Below are 27,886 nucleotides of genomic sequence, written 5' to 3' on the forward strand. Positions count from 1 at the left end.
ACGAAAGATGATTATCCAGTTAACCTAATATAGACATATGATTCTGTGTCTATGAGAAACGTATTTTTATATTTCTTTTCATACCGTTTATAGTAATGCCATGGGGACTTGATTATTCTATAGATTTAATTTAAGTGATGCTACACTCCTGGAAATGGAAAAAAGAACACATTGACACCGGTGTGTCAGACCCACCATACTTGCTCCGGACACTGCGAGAGGGCTGTACAAGCAATGATCACACGCACGGCACAGCGGACACACCAGGAACCGCGGTGTTGGCCGTCGAATGGCGCTAGCTGCGCAGCATTTGTGCACCGCCGCCGTCAGTGTCAGCCAGTTTGCCGTGGCATACGGAGCTCCATCGCAGTCTTTAACACTGGTAGCATGCCGCGACAGCGTGGACGTGAACCGTATGTGCAGTTGACGGACTTTGAGCGAGGGCGTGTAGTGGGCATGCGGGAGGCCGGGTGGACGTACCGCCGAATTGCTCAACACGTGGGGCGTGAGGTCTCCACAGTACATCGATGTTGTCGCCAGTGGTCGGCGGAAGGTGCACGTGCCCGTCGACCTGGTACCGGACCGCAGCGACGCACGGATGCACGCCAAGACCGTAGGATCCTACGCAGTGCCGTAGGGGACCGCACCGCCACTTCCCAGCAAATTAGGGACACTGTTGCTCCTGGGGTATCGGCGAGGACCATTCGCAACCGTCTCCATGAAGCTGGGCTACGGTTCCGCACACCGTTAGGCCGTCTTCCGCTCACGCCCCAACATCGTGCAGCCCGCCTCCAGTGGTGTTGCGACAGGCGTGAATGGAGGGACGAATAGAGACGTGTCGTCTTCAGCGATGAGAGTCGCTTCTTCCTTGGTGCCAATGATGGTCGTATGCGTGTTTGGCGCCGTGCAGGTGAGCGCCACAATCAGGACTGCATACGACCGAGGCACACAGGGCCAACACCCGGCATCATGGTGTGGGGAGCGATCTCCTACACTGGCCGTACACCACTGGTGATCGTCGAGGGGACTCTGAATAGTGCACGGTACATCCAAACCGTCATCGAACCCATCGTCCTACCATTCCTAGAGCGGCAAGGGAACTTGCTGTTCCAACAGGACAATGCACGTCCGCATGTATCCCGTGCCACCCAACGTGCTCTAGAAGGTGTAAGTCAACTACCCTGGCCAGCAAGATCTCCGGATCTGTCCCCCATTGAACATGTTTCGGACTGGATGAAGCGTCGTCTCACGCGCTCTGCACGTCCAGCACGAACGCTGGTCCAATTGAGGCGCCAGGTGGAAATGGCATGGCAAGCCGTTCCGCAGGACTACATCCAGCATCTCTACGATCGTCTCCATGGGAGAATAGCAGACTGCATTGCTGCGAAAGGTGGATATACACTGTACTAGTGCCGACATTGTGCATGCTCTGTTGCCTGTGTCTATGTGCCTGTGGTTCTGTCAGTGTGATCATGCGATGTATCTGACCCCAGGAATGTGTCAATAAAGTTTCCCCTTCCTGGGACAATGAATTCACGGTGTTCTTATTTCAATTTCCAGGAGTGTAAATGAAACTTTGGTCTTCACCAATCAAGAACAATTATTATATTACTTCAAAAACACTCTATTATACTAGGAAAGCTAGATATATACAAAGATATTTTTAAAGTGTTGATTTTATTTTCAAAACCATGTAAAATGTATTGTAATACTAGAGTGATGCTTGGATTTGTGTAAGCACAAAATTATATAAGTTTGCTTAAAATTGTGTATAACACAAAACCACGACGTTATTATAAAATATTGCTTTGGCAGTATCGGTTCTAGAATATTCTGGAAAACGATGTTACGATATATAGAACTGAATGGTCGCCAAATCAATCACTCTGCAATGAGACAGTTTGTGATTTTTATCTATTCCTGTGACCACTTGTATTCCGTACATAGTATGACTTCTCTACTGAAAAGTGGGGCGAAAAGTTTTTATTTGGTTTTAAAAATGTATATTATGTTTTTATGAATTAAGCTTCTTGCAACCAAAGCATGTGGTGGGAAATCGTCGAAATAAAAATGTCCAAGTTAAAATTCTACTGAAGTGCTTCAGTCTTGGACAACGACGAAACTAAGATGATCCTTATCTCAATCAAGACTTATCTGAAATCAACCTCTGGACACTGAAGACAAATGAAGATAATTATTGATAGTACACTGAAGAGCCAAAGAAACTGGTACACACTCCTATTATCACGTAGGGCCCCCGCGAGAACGCGGAAGTGCCGCAACACGACGTGGCATGGACTCAACTATTGTCTGAAGTAGTGCTGGAGGGAACTGACACCATGAATCCTGCAGGGCTGTTCACAAATCCGTAAGAGTGCCTGGGAGTGGAGATCTCTACTGCAAGGCATCCCAGATATGCTCGATAATGTTCATGTCTGGGGATTCTGGTGGCCAGCAGAAGTGTTTAAACTCAGAAGAGTGTTCTTCGACTTGTTCTTGGACTTGTGGGGTGTCGCATTGTCCTGCTGGAATTGCTGAAGTCCGTCGGAACGCACGACGGACAGAATGCAAGCACGTGATCAGACAGAACGCTTAAGTACGTGTCACCTGTCCGAGTCCTATCTAGACGCATCAGGGGTCTCATATCACTCCAGCTGCACACTCCCCATACCATTACAGGCCTCCATCAGCCTGAACAGTCCCCTGCTGACATGCAGCGTTCACGTATTCTTGTGGTTGTCTCCATACCCGTACACGTCCATCCGCTTGATAAAATTTGTAACGAGGCTCGTCCGACCAGGAAATATGTTTCCAGTCCAATGTCTGTGTTGACGGGCCCAGGCGAGGCGTACAGCTTTGTGTCGTGCAGTCATCAAGGGTATACAAGTGGGCCTTCGGCTCCGAAAGCCCGTATCGTTGATGTTTCGCTGAATGTTTCGCACGGTGACACTTGTTGATGGCCCAGCACTGAAATCTGCAGCAATTTGCGGAAGGATCGCACTTCTGTCAGCTTGAACGGTTCTCTTCAGTCGTCGTTGGTCCCGTTCTTGCAGGATCTTTTTCCGGCCGCAACGATGTCCATGATTTGATGTTTTACCGGATTCCTGATATTCAAGGCACACTTTAAAATGATCGTACTGGAAAATCCCCACTTCATCACTAACTCAGAGATGCTGTGTGCCATCACTCGTGCGCCGACTATAACACCATGTTCAAACTCACTTAAATTTTGATAATCTACCACTGTAGCAGCAGTAACCGATCTAACAACTGCGCCAGACTCTTGTTGTCTTGGCTAGGCGTTGCCGAACGCAGCGCCGTATTCTGCCTGTTTACGTATCTCTGTATTTAAATAAGCATGGCTATACCAGTTTCTTTGGCGCTTCAGCATACATATTCTCTTGGAACATTAAACTGTAAATGCAATATAGTGATAATCACTAGAAGTGCGTATTTCAAAGATTCGTAGCTTATCCAAGAGCGGTTTGTTACAACCTCCAGCAGGAATTAATTTGGCCTTTAACAGAACTCAGTGGTGTGGAAAATTCGGAGAAAACTTTTTATTCTGGCAAGAGCAGCTGTAACGTGACCATGTCATTAGAGACCCCAGCTATCAACGCAGAGATCACTAAAATTCTTTATATGTAGAAAGGCGCCTATTTACTCAGTACCTTCATTCCTTTGTAGTATATTTTCCAATTTTGTGAAGCGCGATGCTTATATTTGCTCTATGAGAACTTGCAGTAACAAGTTTCGATTTGTCGATAGAAGCTCTTTAGCGACCTCTGTGCTTGATCACGTCGAAAAACTGAAGTCTTTGGCATTTCAGTCTGCTCTCGACGAATAGTATTCGTTCGCAGGTGTTTGGACATGTGGTACTTCTCGACTGAAAGTAGCGCGCTATTATTCTCGGTCACCTGTTATTAGGAAAAAATGGTTCAAATGGCTCTGAGCACTATGGGACTCAACTGCTGAGGTCATTAGTCCCCTAGAACTTAGAACTAGTTAAACCTAACTAACCTAAGGACATCACAAACATCCATGCCCGAGGCAGGATTCGAACCTGCGACCGTAGCGGTCTTGCGGTTCCAGACTGCAGCGCCTTTAACCGCACGGCCACTTCGGCCGGCTTGTTATTAGGACTTGGTGTGGTAAATTCGAAGAGATATTACGTGATGTGTTCAGATGTTGAGAAAGAAGATGCATTTATCTGGCTGAGACCCACGCTGTTGAGAAGGCAGTGCAATACGTAAGCCGGCCGGTGTGGCCGAGCGGTTCTAGGCGCTTCAGTATGGAACCGCACGACCACTACGGTCGCAGGTTCGAATCCTGCCTCGGGCATGGATGTGTGTGCTGTCCTTAGGCTAGTTAGATTTAAGTAGTTCTAAGTTCTACGGGACTGATTACCTCAGCCGTTAAGTCCCATAGTGCTCAGAGCCATTTGAACCATTTGAGCAATACGTAAGGAATCGGATGAGACCATCGCAACTTACTTATTGTGGCAAAAGTCAGTTTTGGGTGGCGAGGCTAATTTGGGATGTTAACTTGTATTACTCTGCGAGTAAGTATGACATCGTGCGCTTCCGCAGTTTAATAGGCGTTGATTGGTTGCTATTATGAACTATTTGAAAGCTGGGTATCGCATAACATATTGCTTTATTTTGCTCCATGGTACTATAAATTCAAAGATGTTAACCCCTCCTGAAGTGTAAAGATTATTTTTTCAAGGAATCAGAGTCACGTATTTGAGACGATGTTACTTTGTTGTTTTGTGAAGTTTCCTTTCTGCGTTCGTTGATAATATAAATGACATGTAAATTGAAGTTGGAGGGAAGAAGGGAAAGGAAATGCACTATTGATGCCAGCTGCATAAGGACATTATGCGGAATCAGCGGTGACGAGTGAAAACGTGTGCCGGACTGGGATTCGAACCCGGGATCTCGTGCTTGCGAGGCAGCTGCGTTTATCACTGCACCACCAGGATCAAAAAGAATACCACAACTTTAAAAATGTGTATTTAATGAAAGAAACATAATATAACCTTCTGTTATACATCATTACAAAGAGTATTTAAAAAGGTTTTTTTTCACTCAAAAACAAGTTCAGAGATGTTCAATATGGCCCCCTCCAGACACTCGAGCAATATCAACCCGACACTCCAACTCGTTCCACACTCAGGCGTAACAGTTTGGATAGCTGCTGTTATTTCTCGTTTCAAATCATCAATGGTGGCTGGGAGAGATGGCCGAAACACCATATCCTTAACATACCCCCATAAGAAAAAATCGCAGGGGGTAAGATCAGGGCTTCTTGGAGGCCAGTGATGAAGTGCTCTGTCACGGGCTGCCTGGCGGCCGATCCATCGCCTCGGGTAGTTGACGTTCAGGTAGTTACGGACAGATAAGTGCCAATGTGGTGGCGCTCCATCCTGCTGAAATATGAATTGTTGTGCTTCTTGTTCGAGCTGAGGGAACAGCCAATTCTCTAACATCTCCAGATACTCTAGTCCAGTTACAGTAGCACCTTCGAAGAAAAAGGGACCAAAAACGTTATTGGCTGAAATGGCACAGAAAACGTTCACCTTAGGCGAGTCACGTTCATACTGAGTTGTTTCCCGCGGGTTCTCAGTGCCCCATATACAGATATTGTGACGGTTGACTTTCCCGTTAGTGTGGAAAGTTGCTTCATCACTAAACAAAATCTTTGAAACGAAAGATTCATCTGTTTCCATTTGAGCAAGGATAAAATCACAGAAATCGATTCTTTTAATCTTATCAGCTGCAGACAGTGCTTGAACCAATTTCAGACGATAAGGTTTCATAACTAACCTTTTTCGTAGGACTCTCCATACAGTTGATTGTGGAATTTGCAGCTCTCTGCTAGCTCTGCGAGTCGATTTTCCTGGGCTGCGAACAAATGCTTGCTGGATGCGTGCTACATTTCATCACTCGTTCTCGGCCGTCCAGAACTTTTCCCTTTGCACAAACACCCATTCTCTGTAAACTGTTTATACCAACGTTTAATACACCACCTATCAGGAGGTTTAACACCATACTTCGTTCGAAATGCACGCTGAACAACTGTCGTCGATTCACTTCTGCTGTACTCAATAACACAAAAAGCTTTCTGTTGAGCGGTCGCCATCTTAGCATCAACTGACGCTGACGCCTAGTCAACAGCGCCTCAAGCGAACAAATGTACAACTAAATGAAACTTTATAGCTCCCTTAATTCGCCGACAGATAGTGCTTAGCTCTGCCTTTTGTCGTTGCAGAGTTTTAAATTCCTAAAGTTGTGGTATTCTTTTTGAATCACGCTGTGTATCGCAGTTGCGCGGACATGTCCGAAAGAACAGACACCAATCATTGATTCGTCTCGATGGGCAGTAAATCCGCCACCTTCAGTGCAGATGCATAGTTATGTCCGACCTCTTGCGAGAATCTCGAAATAGCGAGCATGGAAGACATGGACAGGGACAACAGACAGGTGGGAGTGTGGGTCGGCTGAGAGGCGCGCCGAGGTAGTCCATGCGACTGCGATACGTGCTGCGTCTGGCTGGCGCAGTGGTTAACGCAACTCCCCAGTAAACAGAGGATCCTGGGTTCGAATCCTGGTCCGGTTCCCGTTTCCACTTTCCGCAGCTGCTTCCGCATGAAGTCCCGTTGCAGCTGACATCAATCTTACCTTTCACCCCCTTCAACTTAAATTTACGTAACATGTATCACAGTTGCGGATTCCGCGTGGCCGAAAGAACGGACACCATTCATTCATATAATGCACTGATTGTTAAATTAACTTCTCACGATTTCGTTTTACTGAGAACCATATTGCGTTCTCATTTAAATATATGGCCGAAATAGTCAGCCTACAGGAATTTTGAAACGAATTCTGTCGTCCAGGACCGCGTACCACAAACGGCGTAGATTAACCACGAGATGGGGAAATTCGCAGACGTCTATTGTGCTGAATGAGGCCTAAGCGCTGTAGTGGGCGAGTGAAACACCTTATTCAATCATTAGGTAATAGAATATTTGTTGTAAAGTTTAGTGCATTATAGTTACTTTTGTTCTTTATTTATTTATCACAAAGCACGTTGGTACAAGGCTACCGGCAGTGACATTCAAAGTTAAGAAGGAACCTACGTCATAGGGAAACCCAGGGAAGCATAGCAGTGTTAAATATGGCGGACCTTAGGTTGGCCATGAAGGGAAACGTTTATGAAAACTATTTAATTCTGTATCAATTCAGGGAATTAAGCCAGAGTAATTTTAATCTACCATCCTTCATAAATTTTCATGGTGATACCAATAAAACTTGAATATTGATCATATCTACAACAGTTTAGGAATTACTGTCAAACTGAAATTCACAAGTTTTTTGACAAAGACCTGAATGCTAAATTCTGAACGCTTTGGTCGATCTTATCGATCAATATTGCATATACAAGCGCATCATTAAAATGACAAATGCTGTAAATATCAACTCTGTAACTTTATTTGTTTAAAAGAAACAGTAAATATGAATTATCTGTATTTTCAGTTAAGCATCAGATCATCATTTTCTCCTTATTGAATCATTAGTTAATAGAATATTTGTTGTAAAGTTCAGTGCATAATAGTTAATTTTGTTCTTTATTTATTTATCAGAGAGCACATTGGTGCAAGGCTACTGGCCGAGACATTCAAAGTTAAGAAGGAAATTGTATTGATTTTATATAAAAGAATTTAACGTTTATTATGTAATGGATATTACTGTTACTTTATTTAGAACGTAAAAGCGGTCAAGCTTTGATTATTTAAATATATTAAAATGTGAAGTAATGTAGAATAAGCTGTAGCCAATCAGATGGACGGCTTTAGGAAAGGGAACTGCGCTAGTCAGTTGAGCGAAAATGTTCGACGCGTGGAAAACGCGGACGGAGACGGGCAGAGGGCAGTTCTGGTCGAGGCACCAAAGGGAACAGTTCTGGTGGAGACGCGAAAACGGACAGTTTGGCTGGAGACAACAAAGGATACAGTTTGGATTGAGACGCGAAAGCGGGCAGTCGGTCTTTAGGTAGCTAGGAAGTGAAACGACTAAGAAAATTTCGCCTTGTGTGGTATCGCGGGACTTAGTCTCTGAGCGGTGAGCAGCCGCGGGCCTGGTGTGAACTCTAACTTTCCGCGTAGTTAACGGGTTGGAGTATTGGACTTTTAATTCACGATGAGATTGTGAATGATCGAACTGTGTCAAATGGATATGCGCTCGGGTGTAATAGCAATTCTAAATACGACCACTTTCGCTATTAGTTTTCTTTCTGAACAAACATTATTGTAACCAAATCGCAACTGTGTGGCCTACACCATTTATGGGTCGTTAATTTAGTTCCCGATATTATTATCGCTGTTATTATATGTTATGTTAACTTTGTAATTCGCAAACTTGCCATCAGGCAGGCAATTTAACCAAAGGGTCCCAAGTGTCTAATTTAGGGCGTGTAATGCGACACGTGCGTTTCAACCACTAGACGAGTTCAGCCAAGACATTTCGACGAAGAGGAACCGCATGTCAACCCGAACATCTTTGAGATGTTTGCTCTTACATATCACTAACTGTCTTCAGTGTATTGGAAGTGCCACATTGGCTAGCCGCCATCTTGTTTCCTTACGTAAACTAACCATATGTGTAATTGTGATAGACTGAGAAATAGTAACCGAACTGCAAAAATAAGTATCGCTAATGGCACTCGTTCAAGAAGTTCAGTCTACCATGAAATCCTCAAAGTCGGAAATGTCAGCTACAGGGTGGGGGAAATAAAAGTGGCCCGGACATGTGGGTACCATTTGTAGCAGCATTAACGGGGGAGGAAAAGATCGACACTTACTTCCAACAGGATGGAGCAACTGCCCATACAGCCGGCCGAACCTTGGAGCACATTTATGTTACCTTCACGCCTGACTGAGTTGTCAGCAGAGGTCAGTCTAGTCGCGGCCCTAGCTCGCCACCCAGGTCACCGGACACCGGATCTGTCAGTGTGCGATTACTTTGTGTGGGGAGCCCCGAAGTCTATGGTGTATCGCAACCACCCTCATAGTCTTCAAGAACTGCGGCAGAACATTTCAGACGAGACTGCAGCAATTCCAGCCGTCCAGTTTCTATCCGCCTTCAGCAACTTGCTGACCAGGACCCAAAAGTGCCAAGAGATGAACGGTGATCACTTTCGACACCTGGTATAGTCAGGTTAGTGCTGTATTTCCTTTTCTCTGCTGTGTTTCTTTGTACCTTGGAACTCTGTTCTCCGGGCCACTTTTATTTGTCCCGCCCTATAGATATCCTAAATGACGTTTTTAATCAAAAGCTTCTGAAAAATCCAGACACACCTTCTGTTCACTGCCTTCAGGATATCGTGTGCCAACAGCGCGGATTGGGTTTCTCGTGATCGGTGTAAATCATATGGCTGCTACGGAGAAGCTTGCTTTTGTTTCAGTACGGTCTTTATGAACAGTGAAGTTTGCCAGGCGATTATCAAGACTGGCACATGTGGGTGTTACAGTGCTCGCCAGTTTAACGTCACAAGTAATAACAGAGTTGAGTTTATTTACTACAAATACCCCAGAGCGTTCATACTTTTAAAAAGCCCGAATTACATTCGAACAGTTTATATAAACAGTGCAGTCGGGAATCCGAATGTATTTGTAATTGTTTTAATGGATTGAAGCGAGGTGTGTCACAGTAGTCAGATTTCAGCTCAGCACGGATTGCGAAGGATTACACGGGAATGCGCTTTAGCTGATTTACAGTAATCGCTACATTAGCCAGGAGGCTAGGCTGAGGTTCTGCGTTGTGTCCCACATGTGTCATTTCACATTTAGCACTAAGCCATTTGAAATGCTGTGTGCTTTAATTTCGTAATGGAAGGTTGCGTCTGCCCCGGGGAGAGCCCAATTTGGCGCAACCCATGTTACATAGTGTTGAACTCCAAGTAAGCCGTTATCAGAGATTTTAGCTTTGGTATCCGTACGTTTAAGAGCTGAACTTGGGATACAAAGCGCTTATATAGTGCTACGGTGTAAATTAAGCTGTCACCTAGCGAAAGAATAAATAACTCTGTAGAGATTAAGAATTAAATCAAAAACGGTCTCATTATTACACAATTAAAGTAACGGTAGTTTTCTGTTTATAATATCTTTAAATAAACTATGCATCTACATCTACATACACCATACGGTGCGTGTCGGAGGGCATCCTGTACCACTACTAGTTCTTTCATTTTGTGTTCCACTCGCAAATTGAGGGAGGGGAAAACGACGCTCTATATTCCTCGGTACAAGATTTAATTTCTCGTAGCTTATCTTCGTGTTCCTTAAGCGAAGTGGACGTTGGCGGCAGTAGAATCGTCCCGCAATGAGCTTCAAATACTGGTTCTCTAAATTTTTTCGTAGTGTCCCAGAAATTCATACTTGAGTTCAATAAAAATCTCCACAATATCTACCGGTAAAAAGCCTGAATTGATGTCTTCTTTAATGCGACCTGTTTGAGATCCCGCATACACGAGCAGTACCCAAGAATGAGTCTCAGTAGAGCTCGAATGAACCACGCTTTCCTAAAATTCTCCCAGTAAACCGAAATTGATCATTCGCCTTCCCTGCTACCTTCCTTACCTGATCGTACCATTTCACATGACTTTGCAATGTTAAGCCTAGATATTTAATCGACGTGACTGTGTCAAGCAGTACACTACTAAAGCAGTATTCGAACACTACGGGATTGTTTTTCCTGTTCATCTGCATCAACGTACACTTTACACCATTTAGAGCAAGCGGCCATTCATCACACCAGCTAGAAATTTTGTCTAAGTCGTATCCTCCTTGCGCGACAGCATCATCAGCACAGAGCCGCAGATTGCTGCGGTCCCGTCACACTTCCCTGGAGCACTTCTCACTATATCCTTATCTCTGATGAACACCCACGTTCGAAGACAACGTCTAGGTTCTATTATTTAAGAAGTACTCACATATCTGGGAACCTGTTTGTAAGCTCCTACATTCGTTTACAGTCTGTAGCGCGGCACAGTGTCAAATGCTTTCCGGAAATCTAGGAATATGGAATCTGTCTGTTGCGCTTTATGCATGGTTCGCAGGATGTCACGTGAGAAAAGGGAAACTTGAATTTCCCAGGACCGATCCTTTACAAATCTTTCTGATACTCGTATGTGGACAGAAGCTCTTCTCTCTTCTGACTCAAGAAAATTTATTGTTTTCGAACACAGAATGTGGTCAAGAATCCTGTAGTAAGCCGATATTATGAATATTGGTCTGTAATTTTGCAGGTTCGCTTTGTAAATTGTAAATTTGTGGTAAGATCTTATGGGACTAAACTGCTTAGGTCGTCGGTCCCTAAGCTTACATACTACTTAATCTAACTTAAACTAACTTACGCTATGGACAACACACACACTCATGCCTCCGACGGGGCGAGCCGCGCGGCCAGGATCGTTTCTTTACCCTTATGTATAGCAGTCACCAGCGCTTTTATTTCAGTCGCTTGGGACTTCGTTCCATGCAAGAGATTCACCATAAATTCAAGCTGAGAAAAGGGCCAGTGCCATAGAGATCTCTGTAAAATCCAACCGGGTTTCCATTCGTGCCATTTTTTTAACTTTTTCAATTGATACTCCACGACAGGGTTGCCTGTTACCATGTCCTCCGTACGGGAGTCTGTACGACTATCAAACGATGGTACTTTTGTATGCTCTACCTACGTGAGTGAGTTCTTAAACTTTCTTTTTGCTGTCTTCTGTTGCCACATCAGACTTCTCAACGGGTTACTGAATAGAAGCCTCCTGTTCGGTTAGCGTTTTATATGGGACCAGAATTTTCTCGGGGTTTCGGCAAGATCTTTTGCTAAGGTATAACTGTGGTAGATGTATGTTTCAGACATCCATCATTTTACACACGTACGAATTTCTGCTAACTTTAGCCTGTCGTCATTTGCTCGTTCTTTTTTGAACCGAGCGGGCAACAGTCTCTGCTTCTTCGGCAATTTCCGAGTTTTCTTCTTCTTTCGAATAACCCATTTGGAGGGTACGATGAATCAACTTTGGCTACTCTTCATTGTATTAAATTTCCTTAGCTTCGAAATTTGCTTCATTCTTTTAGAGTATTGTTCCTCTTCTTCTTGAATCCACTTTCGTCTAGCTGTTTTCTTTCTCTCCAGAAATTCTGCCTTTTGAACTGCCTTTCTGAAATGTGTTCAGTTTTCTATTGTGTGTATTGTAATTCCAGGGTTCCCAAGTCCTTTTCCGTCTCTATGAACCATGCAGACTAGGATTTGTAGCTATTGAGTAATGTGAATATCCGCTTGGTTAGTCTGTTGTTATCCATTCTGAATGTATGCCCAAAAAACTGTAGTCTTTTCTTCCTCATTACATCAGTTAGTATTTCAGTTTTCAAGTATAGCTCTCTGTTTGGTCTTAACCTGTATTCAGCATTATCGTTTCTTTTAGCTCCCAGTATTTTCCTTAAAATTCTTCTTTCGACCTTCTCTAGTTTCTCAAGATCTCCATTTCTTGGTAGATTAAGTGTTTCTACAGCATACAGAGCTTCAGGTCTGGCCACTGTTTGGTAGTGTCTTAATTTGTGTTACAGCACAAGGATTTTTTGTTATAAGCGTTTTTGGTCATATGAAACATTCTTTCCATTTTGTGCACTCTAGTTTCGATAACTATCTTTTCTTTTGTATTGTATGTAATCCACTCTACTCGGTATTTATTATAGGTTTTATTATTAAAGCACGGTTGGTCTTTTCCGTCATAATCCACGTAATGGGCACATACTCCTTCAGCGTGCGATTTACAATGCATTTAAGATTTATCCATAAATCTTCTTCGTCCGTCATACTGGAACTAATTGTTATCCATTCATAGTGTAAGTGGGATGCTAACAACTTCTTGTCTGCTCTTTCCCGCAAAAATATTCTCCCAGCCTTCTTCACGAATTTATTAATTTTAGTAACCTTCGTCGCTTCATGACATCGTGAGCACTGATCTCTGTCTCTATACTGACACCATCTATAGAGTCAGGCCTGTTGATATCTAAGAAGCCTAAAATATTACCATTGAGTGTGGGCTGTTGAACTAGCTGTTCAAGGCAATTTTCAGAAAATGTGTTCAAAAGTACTTCTTAAGACTGTTTGTCCATACCACCGAGTCTATGCACCGTGGGTTAAGGTCGTTTCCAATTATCACTGCAAGATCTCGGTATTTAAACGCTACTGTGCACAGAATTTCTTTGAATGAACTGACGCGTCGGAATCAGAAGGCCAGTAAAACCTTGTGGTAAACTTGATTTCTCCTAGGCATATTATATGCGTCCAAATAGGTTCACAGTTAGACTCAATTTCGACCGCGACGGACACAATATTTTTGTCTAGTGCAATGAACACTCCCCTTTCTATGGTGTTAATCTGTCTTTTAGACATACGTTCCATTCCTCGATAAATACGCTGCGCATTAGAATTAAAGGATCAATTTTTCGAAACCCCTAATTGCAACGCATAATGTTGTACTTTGTCTCAATAGTGCCTATACCATTCCTCTGCAATGATGCAAAAGAGTGGCAGGCTGCGGCGTTACCCTCGAGCTCGACCAAACTGCAAGCAGCCCGGTGTCGACTCGTGCGAAAAACAGGCCGCAGCTCACAAGGGGAGGCCGCCAATTGTGAAATTCAGATTCAATTCATACTGCGCATAATAAAAGCTCGTGGCCAGAGGTGTAATGTGGCAATGCACCAAGATGCACTTCCCAGCTGTTGTCGAGAAAATCGACAGTTAAAAGAAACCGTTGCGGTGAAATACTCTCTAAGATTAATAATTTTCTACAGCGTCGTGGCGCAGCGTTTAGTTTGTTTTATTACTTTTAAATGTCAATTGAAAATTATGTACTACTGTGGAATGTTATGACTAATAAATTGAAAAAAAAAAAGAAAGAAAGTAACCGCTCGGGGGGTTCGTAATCCGAAGGTCGCCGGATCGAATCTCGCGCCATGCAACCTTTTTTTTTTAGTATTTGTTTTTTGTAATTCAAATGTGTGTGTATATATATACACACACCCATTATATATATATATATATATATATATATATATATATATATATATATATATATATATATATATATATAAAATTCCCGGCAATCAGTTGCAACAATTATGCATATAATAAGTTGTTGAAAGTCGTTTGTCGTGGAAAAACAAAGTTGTATTTCACAAACGTTATTAATTGTCTTCATAATATTAACCATGGAAGTGGCCGTGCGGTTAAAGGCGCTGCAGCCTGGAACCGCAAGACCGCTACGGTCGCAGGTTCGAATCCTGCCTCGGGCATGGATGTTTGTGATGTCCTTAGGTTAGTTAGGTTTAACTAGTTCTAAGTTCTAGGGGACTAATGACCTCAGCAGTTGGGTCCCACAGTGCTCAGAGGCATTTGAACCATTTTTATTAACCATGTATAGTTAACGGAAGACGTAGAAACGATATTCCGAAACGAATACGTATAGCGTAAGTCAAACGTTCGAATTAGAATAGAAACCCCACGAACACAAATTTGCTGTGGCAGGTATGAAATATAAACTCCGTTACTCGCTCGTTACACTTGAAGGACAGATGTTGAATGGGCCGAAACGAGCCGCCGCATAACAGCGTAGTTGCCTGCTAACTTCGAAAGAAGGTATATGCGGTCCCTAACGCTACTTACAACATCGTCGAAAATCAGTGCGGACGTGAGAGCTTTGGTACACCCTGTTAAACAAATGGAAAAATGGAGGCGGTACAATTGGAGAGCGATCCGCCTACACCAACATGCATAAGCAATTCATTAATAGTTTATATATATATATATATATATATATATATATATATATATATATATATATGTGTGTGTGTGTGTGTGTGTGTGTGTGTATTTGAATTACAAAAAACTAATAATAAAAAAAATTTGCATGGCGCGAGATTCGATCCGGTGACCTTCGGATTACGAACCCGAGCGCTTACCGTTGCGCCACGACGCTATAGATGATTATTAATCTTAGAGAGTATTTCACCGCAACGGTTTCTTTTAACTGTGGATTTTCTCGACAACGGCTGAGAAGTGCATCTTGGTGCTTTGCCACATTACACCTCTGGCCATGAGCTTTTATTATGCGCAGTATGCATCAAATCTGAATTTCACAATTGGCGGCCTCCCCTTGTCAGACGTTCGCGTGAAGTGTAGGGTGCGTTAATGAAGTCGTATTGACACAGTGCCACCGAGGACGTATCGCACGATGAGGAGGTCATCACAGTCCCTTTTACCCACGTTTCGCCCTTTTTTTGACGTCTCTACGATGGTGGTCAGGACCGCGACACAACGCGCTGAAATCACGCAGTTCTGTTATCGGTGGCCGAGGAATACGTTTCAGACTCACCGCCGCTCAAAATCGATACGAAAATACCTCTAAGTAGGTGGCTTAAGGGCCCAATGAAACCACTCGAAAGGGGTGTGATCACATTAAATGGGGATTCAGCCTTCAATGTCCTTAGAGAAAGGTTCAAACTTGCAAGTGTATCAGCAGTGTCTAAGGTTGTCAAGAACATTTACCTGTTGCTCATCGTATTCATTTTCAACCTCGAAATGTGGGAATCAACGCCCCAGGGAAAGTGTGGTTTCATTGACGGAGAGTTGATCGAGGTAGAGCCACAGATGCTGGATTGAGTTTAAATCCTGGGAGACATGTGGCCAGCGTAGTATGGTAAAATAATCCTGATGCTCTTCGAACACGCACGAACACTGCGAGTTGTGTGGTATGTTGAATTGTCTTGTTGGTAGATGCTATCATGCCGAGGAAAAATAATGTGCATAGACGGGTGGGCGTGGTAACCAAGGCTAGATACAGATTTGTGTTTATCCAATGTGCTTTCCAGAATGACAACATCACCCAGGGAATGCCACAGAAAAATTTCACAGACCATAACGCCCTCTCCTCGAGTCTGGACTATACCGATTACTGTCGCAGCATGTTTTCTTTCAGATGTTTTGCCAAAGGCCATCTGTCCTATGGGAGCACGTGATTCATCTGGAACTCCACATGTCACCAATTAGTGGACGTTCAGTTGCGGTATCGGTGTGCAAATTCTACCCTTTATTGTCGATGAACAACAGTGGGCACGGCTGCATGAACGAGGCGTCAACTGCGGTGGACCACATGCAGCAACGTTCTTCATCGTCGTTGAGGAGACACTGTTGGCAGTCACTTTATTCGTATGGGCGATCAGCTACTCAACAGTTGCACGTTTATTCGCTCGTACACATCTCCGCAGCAGTCATTCACCCTTGTCACATGTAGCCCGTGGTGTACCAAAGTCGTCTCGTCCAATGTTTTTGTGCCATTTTACCATGCACGGTATACTTTTATCGCGGTGGCACTCTAACTGTTTACAAAATTAGCCCTTTTGGAAATGCTTCCATCCTTGTCCCCAGCCAGCAGGTGTGGCCGAGCGGTTCTAGGTGCTTCAGTCTGGAACTGCGCGACCGCTACGGTCGTGAGTTCGAATCCTGCTCGGGCATGGATGTGTGTGCTGTCCTTAGCTTAGTTAGGTTTAAGTAGTTCTAAGTTCTAGGGAACTGATGACCTCAGATGTTTAGTCCCATAGTGCTCAGAGCCATTTGAACCATTTGAACCTTCTCCCAAAAGCCAATGATGATGCCTTTTTAGACGTCAGATAAGTCGTTCTTTTTCCGCATTACGACAACGACTACACTCTTTCCGCGGTGTCCCGACACACTTGATATACCCTCTACTATTTGTGCTGCCACCCGCCATCTGTGAGTGGTTATTTCACGTTGACGTCGAACATAGGCGGCGGTCAAATTAATGTGACTGGACCGTGTATGTGCGCGGTTGTCAAGGAAACCAACGAAAATGTAAGGATGTATCAGGATGCACTCCAATTAGTCACAGCAGTCAGACTAACCTACTAGCATATGGCTTGCCACGAAGGGGGCAGAATATTGTCGACGTACCGCGGTTCTGTAAGGATGCCCAGATGACATCAAAGGGGTCCGGCCTGGTTGTCGGGCCGTATGGCGCGCGATAGCCAGGTCGGTTCTCACCACTTCCAGGGCGTCTCCAGACGTCCTTGCTGTCATCAGGGCACATCAGTGAAGAAAGTTCTACTCCAGTCAACGAGATTCCAGGCCGAAGACGTGACTGTAGACGCCGCGGACGGCGGTGCGGTATCAAACTGACTTTCGTTCACCATACCGCCCGATGGTGTGATGGTTTCTTTTCATTCTAGGACACTTTGGTTGCCATCCGCGGCACCCTTAGAGCACAGCAGTACGTCTATGATGCCATACGCCCCGTTTTGTTGCCCTTTATGGCAATCCATCCTGCGCTTACATTTCAGCAAGATAATTCCCGCCCGCAGCGGCTAGAATTCGTGCTTGCCAAACTTTTTGCTTTGACCAGCAAGGTTGCTGGATCTCTCCCCAATTGACAACATATGGATTGGAGCATTACGAGTAGGGCTCGCAATCAGCACGGGATTTTGACGATCTGTTGTGTCAACTGGATAGAATTTAGCGCTATATCCCTCAGAACGAGATCGTACAACTGTATCAATTAACGCCAAGCCGAGTAACTGCTTGCATAAGGATCAGAGGTGGACCCAAACTTTATTGACTTTCTTAGTCTGTGAAACTCTTCCTCTTAAATACACTCATGCTCATAAATTAAGAATAACGCTGATACATAGTGAAGCAACGCACTGGTGGGCGGTTTGCGGGCTTAGATCAGCTCGGCGTATGACCATGCGGTGCATTTGACCAGCGGTCGTTGCACGGTGGCCCTGGCAGCAGTCTACATACGCAGACGTCTGTTGGTGCATGTCAGAGTACGGTGCAGCGAGTAAGTGTGCAGACGTTTTCAGACGTGCTAATGGTGACTGTGTGTTGAAAATGGCTCAAAGAAAACATATTGATGACGTTATGAGGGGTAGAATACTAGGGCGACTGGCGGCTGGTCAAACACAGCAGGTCATAGCACGGGCCCTCCATGTGCCACAAAGTGTGATCTCAGGATTATGACAACGATTCCAGCAGACAGAAAACGTGTCCAGGTGCTACAGTATGGGACATCCACTGTGTAAAACACCACAAGAAGACCGACATCTCACCATCAGTGCCCGCAGTTGGCCACGGAGTACTGCAGGTAGCCTTGCTCGGGACCTTACCGCAGCCACTGGAACAGTTGTCTCCAGACACACCGACTACAGACGACTGAACAGACATGGTTTATTCACCCAGAGACCTGCAAGGTGCATTCCACTGACGCCTGGTCGCAGGAGAGCCCGTGAAGCCTGGTGTCAAGAACACAGGATCTGTTCATTGGACAGTGGTCCCAGGTTATTTTCACGAACGAGTCCAGGTATAGTCTGAACAGTGATTCGCCGGGTTTTCATCTGGCGTGAACCAGGAAGCAGGTACCAACCCCTTAACGTCCTTGAAATGGACCTGTATGGAGGTCGTGGTTTGATGGTGTGGGGTGGGATTATGATTGGTGCACGTACACCCCTGCATGTCTTTGACAGACGAACTGTAACAGGTCAGGTGTATCGGGACGTCATTTTGCACCAGTGTGTCCGCCTTTTCAGGGGTGCAGTGGATCCCACCTTCCTCCTGTGCATGATAACGCACGGCCCCACTGAGCTGTCATCGTGGAGGAGTACCTTGAAACAGAAGATATCAGGCGAAAAAAGTGGCCTGCCTGTTCTCCAGACCTAAACTCCATCGAGCACGTCTGGGATGCTCCCGGTCGACATATCGCTGTACGTCTTCAAACCCCTACGACACTTCAGGAGCTCCGACAGGCACTGGTACAAGAATGGGAGGTTATACCCCAGCAGCTGCTCGACCATCTGATCCAGAATATGCCAACCCATTGTGCGGCTTGTGTACGTGTGCATGGTGATCATATCTCATATTTATGTCGGGGTACACGCGTAGGAAACAGTGTCGTGTGTGTCGTATGTGTTCCCTATGTGCCTATGCTATTAGTGCCAGTTTTGTGTAGTCTCACGTTGTGTAGCACCACATTCTGCAATTATCCTTAATTTATGAGCATGAGTGTAAATCATCCAATTTTTCTGAAAGTGTAATCATTTGTTTGTCCGTACACGTACATCACATCTACCGATTCCCGTCCCATTCGGATAATGCCTTTGTGGTGCGTCGTTTCTTTTGTCTTAGAGTGTATTACAAGTAAAAGCATCATTTTAACTTTTTCGTTTTCTATCCACATCAAGTGGCAGAGAGGCTGCATGACATCACTTAGTAGTGAGATATTAGTGATACCTGGTCTACTAGGGAATAGGGAAACAAACAGGAAGGACTAGACCCCTTTTGTTATCACTCGTTTTATTTAACAATCATATAAACAAATTCCTTTAAAACAACAATATCTTAATCTGCTACCAATCTCTCTTATGAAACAAGTCTGTCTCATATATAGGAAAATTTTGACGACTAACAATTAAGCGCCTAACGGCTTAAAATTAATTCACAATTTATGTAGTTCTTCAACAAACTTCAATAAATATAATAAATACCCGAGCAAACATAATTAGCACCAGAATTAATTAGCGAGTAGTGACGCCAGGTCGCTCGAAGGCGGAACGAAAACTTAACTTGGAGAAACCAAGGCGGAAGGCGGAAGCCGGCAGTTCGTAGAAGACCCGCTTCTCGACCTTCGATCCAAAGTCACCTCCCGCCCCAGGATTTCACAGACCCGGTACCCGTAGGTGAAAAGGTAGCGCTTACTCCAAAACACCAGCCAGCCAGCTGTAACATTTAACAAGCGCACTGAACAGGTCCGCAGGGACAATGTAAACAACCACCAAAAGATATTAACTAACAGGTTAAATTATTCACTAATAAAACGGCACACTGCCTTCTTTAAGATCAAGTACTTTGTGTTTCGATTAACATTTATAAACATTTCTCCTCCGGAATGACGACCATGCAGACACAGCTAATCAACTTCCAAATATAAATACACTGTACAACAGGTCGTATCACTTAGATGAACGCACAAAAACAGGGCTAGCAAATATGTGCAACTATTTTCAATGAAAAATACTGAATCTTGGATTAATTGTGGCAATACAATGAAGCATATATATTTGATGGTAATAGAAGAATTACACATCTCACTAAATAAATGATTCCAACATACACGGCTTATTACATAGCATATCACTCTGAACATTTTCAGGTTTCAGCAATTCATCCAATAGTCGATCCACAGAATGCATTCACACCACAGGAAGTTTATTATGGCATAAGCCAAATAAAAAAGTTTGATATATTTTAAAGCACTACAGCAATGCTGACAAATCTGCAGTCACATATCACGGACAAATTCACGTAACTTTTCGCTGGTCGTCCGATATGGCTTGCGTCGGGTACAGCAGGCGGAAATAAGCCAGCGGACGACCGTAGACAGCCGTGTCAGGAACTATTAGCACGCAACCCAAGGCAACAAAAAGCCTGCTCACAGGCGACAGGAAAGGCTCTCCACCAAGCTGCCCCACACACGTGGTCGGTTCCCGCTCCACCACAAGCGCACTCCGGTCTCAGGTAACATCGAACGCCAACTGTCACGTTCTTCGGGAGAGCCTCCAGTTAACTCCTCCAGCAAAGATAAGGCAGCCAAGACTCAGTACGCGTCACAAGAAAAGATAAGAGCGTGAAGGCGAGGCACCTGCAAATACGATGGCGCGCCAGCAAAACGCCACGGCTCAGTTAGTTTACACAGCAGACAGGTGCAGCTCTTCGGTAAACGTATTATGGGATTAAGGACCGAGAAACTAACAGGCAGCCGGCCGGAGTGGCCGAGCGGTTCTAGGCGCTACAGTCTGGAACCGCGTGACCGCTACGGTCGCAGGTTCGAATCCTGCCTCGGGCATGGATGTGTGTGATGTCCTTGGGTTAGTTAGGTTTAAGTAGTTCTAAGTTCTAGAGGACTGATGACCTCCCATAGTGCTCAGAGCCATTTGAACCAACTAACAGACACAGTCTGCGTTGAAATATGCTCTACAGTTTCGATATATTGTATGAAAAACAGTTTTGTTAGACAGTAGGACTTGGTCAAACAATATCCAGCTGAGACTAGTTTTGACCTGAAATTATTACCTGTCACATTTTATCCATCAAAGTGGCAGTAGGTGAGTCAATAAACAAACCGCAAACCGGTATACCAGCCTGACCGTCGTTCGAAAAGTCATTAAAAGCCTTTAGCATAGAATTCTTGTGGCAGCGTTCGCTTATAACGATGACCTCTCGGGGATTAACAAGTTTATGTGGTGCCTTAAATTGCTGCAACCCGCAAGTCCGATGTGTCCTGCGTGATGGTAGCGAAATATTCCTAGATTGGGACAGAATGTCCCATCAAGGGGTAACAAGCGTGACCAGTAGAATCATTGTTTAACTCCTTTGGTGCTTTTCTGAAAGCCTGTATCTAACTGAACACAAATTTCTGTGAAAATCTGATCATGACGATTGTCTGGCGTTGTCAGTTGTGTTGGAGGCGATCTCGGAATCTAAACACGGTTGATCTTCTTTCTTGTTCTGTCATATCGGATAAAAATATGTAGTGGTAACTAGTTTCAGCGAAATTAAATGGCCCTCTTCCGATAATATGAGTAGAAACAGTCAACAAACGGACTGTCAGTAATTTTTTACGTAAATAATCTGTACATGGCGACGTTATTTCACTGAAGCTAGTGATCATTGTGGGTTTTTATGCGAACTGGCGAAAATGCTTTTGTGATAAAAAGAACAACCGAGTTTACAGTTATAATCATATACGAGACGAATATCGCTATGGACATGTTCTGCGGACAGTCTCTCGGCTTACAGAAATCGCGTCGTTGTAGGCGGGTCACACTCATACCATACTTACCATCTAGGTCTAACTGCAGAACATTAACAATTGGACACAGACAACAGTTTATCAGGTGCCTTCCACGCGACATTTTCTACCACCTTCTAGATGAGTATAAAGAAACCAAACTCCGCCGGAACAGTAAATGAGGGCCCAACGGTACCGACCATGTGGATATGGAGGGGATGTGGTCAGCACACCGCTCTCCCCGCAGTTTTGTCAGTTTACGAGACCGGAGCCGCTACTTCTCAATCAAGTAGCTCCTCACTTTGCCTCACAAGGGCTGAGTGCACCCCGCTTGCCAACAGCTCTCGGCAGACCGGATGGTCACCCATCCAAGTGCTAGCCCAGCCCGACAACGCTTAACTTTGGTGATCTGACAGGAACCAGTGTTACCACTGCGGCAAGGCCGTTGGATCTAGATGCGTATAGGCGCCATAATTAAAACGGTATGCGGTATTTTGGCGTTTGCGACGTATTTATTGACCCACCCTCGTATAAAATACGTGTCCACGATGGTTGTCTAGCTCAGATAAATAAACACTGAAGAAACCAGGGGGGCTCAAGTACAGCACAACATCGTTGCAACGTCGTGTCTCACCTCAGGTGCGCTTGCTTCCCTAAGATACTGGATGTTTCAGGAGAAATAATAAATATTTTAAGAGGTGGCAGTATGGACTAATTCCAACAAAAAATTCCGTGTAGCAGAGATACACGTGTGACCCAGGCGGTGCTCCGATAAGGAATCAAAAGCATGGAATAAATCTTTGTCTTTCTAGCTAAGCAACCGCTTCCTTCGTGACCGGCCAGGTGTCATGACTCCCCACCCCGCCGACTTAACCTCGTTGCCCACGAGCTCCAGCTCAGTTGTTTACCGCCGTCAACAGTAGGGTGGCGCTTCAGTCCGGAACCGCGCTGCTGCTACGGTTGCAGTTTCGAATCACGCCTCGGGTATGTATGTGTATGTGTATTTCTTAACTGAAGTGTTTGGTCCAGTAGTACATTAACTAATAGTGTGCTTTATTGAATTTATTTTCGGACAGAACCACCTGAGTGAGGTGAAGCTCTACGCACGGTCAGGATATGAAATCTCAGATTAAAAATACTCATATTTCAACTGCTAAGTGTTTGTGAACGGATTTCATTGAGTTTGTCACATTTCGCCTGTAAAAAGTCATAACAGTTTGTTCAAGTTATTAAACAAAATCAATGGATATTTTTTGATGATGTGTTATGTTTTTGGATGATGTGTTATTTTTTTGTGGCCTGGTACGTTACCATTTCCAGCTTCTCGTTGCTAATATATGTCAGCTTGGTTACTCATATGTGTTCATTCCCCGTGTTGGAAATCCAGTTCCTATGGATTAATTTATCAATTATCGTTTTTGTTTCGGCGTTCTAGATGTGAAGCTGTGCTTGCGTTAACATCAAAGAATTTTTCAACTCTGACTGTGATTATGATTTGCTAGACGATTCCACTGGATTGTTTAAGCAGGCCTCACGAATTTACAATTGTTAAGTATGACGATGTAGTGTTAGTTTACGGGTTTTCTAATGGAACCGCTGCTGCTTCTTGTTCAGAAGACGCAAGACGATTTCCTAATCTTACAGTACAGATTCAAGAATGTTTAAATGTTTACTCGTGTTTTCACCAAACTGCATGAGAATGGTGCAGCGTCTACCATTCATACGTCATCTGAAGGAGAAAATGGTCTGTGGATGAAGTAGAAGACATTATTCAGTTCCGAGAACGTAGTCCTTCAACACGCACGCATAAAGTCTCCACATGTATCAGTATTTAATTTACACGAATGTGGCAGACATTATGTTTGCATGGCTTCTATACTTACCATTCAGAGTGGATTTAAAAACTTCGTGAAGGAGATGAAGGCAGACGATTGGAATTTTGTCGTTAGTTGACTGCAGATCGCCGAATAATACCATTAATACCCTTCACGTTCATAGGACTTGTTGACCGGGAAAAACCATTCCGCAATGTCAAATGGTGCAACTTGTTCGATATTCTAATACGGGTAAGCTATAGGAAAAGACAGGTAATATGCTATGTACAAGAACCAAGAGGGAACAATAAGAGTGGAAGACCAAGAGCGAAATGCTCGGATTAAAAAGGGTGTAAGACAGGGATGTGGTCTTTCGCCATTGCTGTTCAATCTATACACTGAAGAAGCAATGAGTGAAATAACAGAAAGATTCAGGAGTGGAATTAAAATTTAAGGAGAAAGCATATCAAAGGTAAGATTCGATGATGACATTGCTATCCTCAGTGAAATTGAAGGATTACAAGACCTTCTAAGCGTAATGAACAGACTAATGAGTATAGAATATGGACGGAGAATAAATCGAAGAAAGACGAAAGTAATGCTAATTAAAAGAAATGAGAACAGCGAGAAACTTAACATCAGGATTGGTGATCACGAAGTAGATGAAATTGAGGAATTCTGCTACCTAGGTAGCAAAGTAACCCATGACGGACGGAGCAAGGAGGATATAGAAAGCAGGCTAGCACTGTCAAAAAGGGTATTCTTGGCCAAGAGAAGTCTCTTAGTATCAAACATAGGCCTTAATTTGAGGAAGAAATTTCTGAGAATGTACGTTTGGGCCAGAGCATCGTATGGTAGTGAAAATCGGAAAAGAAGAAAATCGAAGCATTTGAAATTTGGTGCCACAGAAGAATGTTGAAAAGCAGGTGGACTGATAAGGCAATAAATGAGGAGGTTCTGCGCCAAAGAAAGGAGTGTATAGAAAACACTAACTAGTAGAAGGCACTAGATGATAGAACATACTCGTAACGATTTACCGTGGCTTAAAACAATCTGTGAACATTCATTTGGGTTATATTGTAATGAATAAACGTTCAACATAGGCTATACGGAATATTTTCTTAGAATTAGTCTATACTACCATCTCCTATGATATTTGATGTTCCTCTTCAAATAATATCTGAGATACGTTGTAGTCATGCACATGTGGTTTATTGCACTTTGATTAGTAAAGTCTGACAGATGATTAGGATATGCGAAACTACACTCATGCACATAAATTAAGGATCATGCTGATACATGGTGAAACAACGCTTGGTCGGCGGTTTGCGGGTTTAAATCACCTCAGGGTATGACCATGTGGTGCATTTGACCTGCGGTCGTCGCACCGTGGCGCTGGCAGCAGTCCACATTCGCAGAGGAGTGTTTTTGCATGTCAGAGTACGGTGCAGCGAGTATGTGTACACAGACATTTTCAGACGTGCTAATGGTGACTGTGTGTTGAAAATGGCTCAAAGAACACTTATTGACGACGTTAGGAGGGGTAGAATACTAGGGCGACTGGAGGCTGGTCAAACACAGCAGGTCGTAGCACGGGCCCTCCGTGTGCCGCAAAGTGTGATCTCAAAATTATGGCAACGATCCCAGCAGACAGGAAACGTGTCCAGGCGCTACAGTACGGGACGTCCACAGTGTACAACACCACAAGAAGACCGATATCTCACCATCAGTGCCCGCAGACGGCCACGGAGTACTGCAGGTAGCCTTGCTCGGGACCTTACCGCAACTACTGGATTAGTTGTCTCCGGACTCACAGTCTACAGAAGACTGAACAGACATGGTTTATTCGCCTGGAGACCTACAAGGTGCATTCCACTGAGCCCTGGTCACAGGAGAGCCCGTAAGGCCCGGTGTAAAGAACACAGTACATGGTCATTGGAACGGTGGTCCCAGGTTATGTTCATGGAACAGTCCAGGTATAGTGTGAACGGTGATTCACGGCCGGCTTTTCATCTGGCGTGAACCAGGAACCAGATACCAACCCCTTAACGTTCTTGAAAGGGACCTGTATGGGGGTCGTCGTTTGATGGTGTTTGGTGGGATTATGATTGGTGCACGTACACCCCTGCATGTCTTTGACAGACGAACTGTAACAGGACATGTGTATCGGGACGTCATTTTGCACCAGTATGTCCGCCTTTTTAGGGGTGCAGTGGATCCCACCTTCCTCCTGATGGATGATAACGCACTGCTCCACCGAGCTGCCATCGTGGAGGAGTACTTTGAAACAGATGGTGTCAGGCGAATGGAGTGGCCTGCCTGTTCTCCAGAACTAAACCCAATCGAGAACGTCTGGGATGCTCTCGGTCGACATATCGCTGCACTTCCTCAAACCCCTGGGACACTTCAGTAGCTCCGACAGGCACTGGTGCAAGAATGGGAGGCTGTACCCCAGCAGCTGCTCGACCAACTGATCCAGAGTATGCCAACCCGTTGTGCGGCCTGTGTACGTGTGCATGGTGATAATATCCGATATTGGTGTCGGGGTACATGCGCAGGAAACAGTGGCGTTTTGTAGGACATGTATTTCTGGACGGTTTTCTCAACTTATCACCAATACCGTGGATTTACAGATCTGTGTCGTGTGTGTTCCCTATGTGTAGTGCGACGCTGTGTGGCGCCACATTCTTCAATTATCCTTAATTTATGACCATGAGTGTAGTAGCAAAGCAATAAAGTAATACTTAATAGCAGCTTTTGTTGACAGAAAAATTACCTGTGGTCCAACCAGGAGTAACATGTAACGCATCAAATGGGTGACTCCGTTTCAGACTTAAAATGTTACCACGCGAACTTCTTGTATTTGAAATAGATATAATAAAACGCTTGTAACGTTTCCTTTGTCCGGCAGTGAAGAGAAAATGGGAATGAAAAAGATAGTTGAATATGATCAACGGTATTCAGTGCATAAGTAAAAGTTTGCCGTCTAAACGGCACATCGCAAAAGCGACTACATGACGTATTGAATTTAAATCCGTACACGAAATATTAGTTACTCTGTAAGTTGCTGATTTGTTTTTCAGCGTAATAAAATAACTACTGCATATTGATGGATAAGTTTATCAGTCAGTGGGTGTTGCTGCACGTACCATTATTCGATAAGCAATTTGACCGTGAAAAAAAATGCCAGTTCAGTTTTCACCTTAAGTAGTGGTAGCAACATTAACTTAGACTTCGTATTAAAAAGATGCAGGTTCTATTGTAAATGAAATGCTTAATCAGCAAAACGCGATACGAAGTGGGTCTGGTGGCTTTCGAAGAATGTACGTTACCTCTCTTGAATCATCTTTTCTAGAACAGAAAATGTGCAACTTACAGTAAAACATATGTGAGAAATCTATAGAAGACTTAATTGATAGTAGATTCGTTTCAGGTAATTGGTTAGGTATTCAGAATAAATCAAATCTCAAAATTGGCACATCTGCCATCATCTATGCCACCTGAAGGAACGAAACAAATTAAAGTTAAACGGGAAGAAGCCTCTTCTCTAAACAATCTCTACTCTTTCATTTAACAACTTATGGTAGCGTCTCTTTGGACATCGATACTGTTATCAAAACAAAACTGTTCAAAAATACAAATTATCTTTGCTTTTAGGTAATAATAATAATAATTCCGTGTGGCTGACTGGTCTGGTGCAAGTCTTCCTGTTGGAAGCCACTTCGGCGACTTAGTGTCCCTAACCCATCCCTGTTATCCAGCCGGAGAAACAGGGGCCTACAGTTTAACGTAGAAATCGAACCACGTGACGTTCCAGGCAATCTTCACCTCGTTGAGAGGTACTGACAGAATTTTTATCTTACGTTATCGGGTACATCTCACAATGGCAGCAAGAATAAAATTTAAAACAACGCAGCATATCATTTTATTTCATATGCTTTCCGCTAATATTGAAAACCTGACAAGTTTGTTAACATAACCCGCACTACCATCATTTAAAGCGAGAGTTGTCAACTGCTTTAGGTTCAAAACAACCGAAGTTATTAGGTCCTTAGCGTATAGAGAACAAGTAATTGAGACCGCCAGAACATCTGTTCACATGACAAGCGTGGCAGTAGTGTGGGCTGCCTAGCTCCAAGGCGATGACATAA

General features: G+C 44.1%; 1 pseudogene; it reads right to left on the bottom strand.

The window, feature by feature from the left end:
- Positions 1–22,253: 22,253 nt before the first annotated feature.
- LOC126237884 (5S ribosomal RNA) lies at positions 22,254–22,371 on the bottom strand (annotated as a pseudogene).
- Positions 22,372–27,886: the final 5,515 nt, after the last annotated feature.

The sequence above is a fragment of the Schistocerca nitens genome, chromosome 2 (assembly GCF_023898315.1).
Source record: "Schistocerca nitens isolate TAMUIC-IGC-003100 chromosome 2, iqSchNite1.1, whole genome shotgun sequence".
NCBI lineage: Eukaryota > Metazoa > Arthropoda > Insecta > Orthoptera > Acrididae > Schistocerca > Schistocerca nitens.